Source organism: Ceratina calcarata, unplaced genomic scaffold (assembly GCF_001652005.2).
Source record: "Ceratina calcarata isolate Rehan_Ccalc_2016 unplaced genomic scaffold, ASM165200v1 scaffold293.2, whole genome shotgun sequence".
In the NCBI taxonomy this organism is placed as follows: Eukaryota; Metazoa; Arthropoda; class Insecta; order Hymenoptera; family Apidae; genus Ceratina; species Ceratina calcarata.
The window spans coordinates 18969-21018 of record NW_017151702.1 but is presented as its reverse complement, the minus strand read 5'-3'; positions in this window follow the sequence as shown (position 1 = coordinate 21018).

Here is a 2050-nt window from a genome sequence, read left to right as displayed (position 1 = left end):
ATTTATAGGCAAATACATCCATAAAGTTTAAAAAAATTCCATGGAATACTTTTCTTAAAAAAAATTCCCAAAAATGACCTAAATTTTAGACCGTCACACAAGTAAGGCCCCTTAATATGAATTCTAAAACTAGAATTATTGACGAAGCAAAATATCAGAATTAAGTACTTAAAATTTCAACATTGAGTGATCGTCACGTTCGATCTTAATCCCTTCAATCGCGTCTGCGATCCGCGCTATGAATCATCCGACTCTTCGCACGCGTATCGATCGCGCGTCTGTCTCGTTTATCCTGATGATGGAGCGTTGCCGTAATGATTTCGCCGAAAATTGAATAAGAATAAGGATTGATGGGAAATTGATATCGTCGATGGTTCAGATACAGTTTCCAATACAATTGTCTGTCCAGTTTCCAATTCCTCGAACAATGATCAATTCGAATATCCTTCGACTTGAGTCCATTAGCTTGACATTGACTGACATTCTGGCATATTCGATCAACTCGCAAGAAATCATTATGCCAGATAATTGAATATGTAAAGAGAACGCGGGCATAGAAACGGGAATTTGAATGCAACTTGAAAGAAAGCCCGTTTAGTCCACTCGAAAGTCCTCCCGTACGTGGATCCATTTGCAGATTTCTCTCGTAATTCGAATGCACTCCTCTCGACCTCCTTAAATCTTCATGAATTCAATTTTTATTTTAAAAAAAAGACATGTGCACGGACCGAGCCATTAAGAAATTATGACGATAAATTGGTTTCGCTACAAATTCTGATAAAAATAAATTTTCTGCAGTACGTTTCGACGAAAACTATTCTATTTTTTGCACGTATAATAAAATCGGTATGTAACAAAGGTTCCCCATCCCGGTACGTAATATTAAATACCGAAAGGAATTGCAGTGGTTAATACGACCACTGAATAATTACTACCCCTGGAAAAGTTTTTACCTCACTCGATATAATATCGCTGGATTGATCAAAAACTTTCTGCCAGGAATAGTACGTCGAAAGTGACAATATTTGGGACGCCACGAGTACGCCGTGGCATAGAGAGTTTAATTGTGAACTCTCCTGTTAATACGGTGAATATGCAAATGCTCGTTGCTTCATAATTCTCGTTCGAATAATTCCAGGGAAAATTTCCAACCCCCGACATTTCGCCCCGATTAACGTTTCCTGTCGTTACTATTATATTTCGAACATCTTCAACGATTTCCGACTATTCAATTAAATTAATCGACTAAAACGAGTGCTCTTAGAATACTCGACGTCGAAGGAACGCGATGTTCCTAATTTTTATCTATGTATACATAATTATTGCATAGAAAACTGAATTCCAATACTAGAAAAATTACTGTTAGGACCATTTATTTAGGAGACGTTGGAGAACGTTTCTCTCCTACGAGGCGAGAGAGCTTCGGGAAGTTCTCAGCGGACGTATAAGTGAATTGAAGCTCTAAGCAAGTTAGATCCGAGAACTGGTTCGAGTGAAAGAACCTCGACACGCGACTCCTCGCACCTACCGTGGTAAAAACGAGACTTGGTGCTTTTCAAAACGAGAACCGACCAAGAAACGGATCTCAGAGTTTCTGCAGGCAACCCGGGGACACTAAAGTTTCCATGTATTTTCATAGGCACCCCCGTGGGTGTTTCCGTTTCCCTCGGTCGCCATGGCTTTTAATAGCCGTTCTACAGTTACTATGGTCGATGTCTAAGGTTCTGGTACAATACTACACCAATACCTCGCTTTGCGTCGTTTCGTTTTGCGTTTTTTCGAAGTTGCGTCGCTGCTTAATTAGTAATAATTTTCACTGTGCGTCGTTAGATTTTCGAGGTTGCGTTGTTTTCGGTTCGAGTCTTTAATTTTTTTTTTAAAATTTTCTTTTTTTTCTAAAAGATGGCAACACTTTTGTTTCTAATTGCGCCATGCCATCAAAACACGGGGATTCCCTTTCTAACTAAAAATCAACGCAATTTTAATACAGTTTTATTTTCACTTTGTTTTGCTAATTTTAGAGTTCAGTTTCAATTACGTAGTGCGTTGT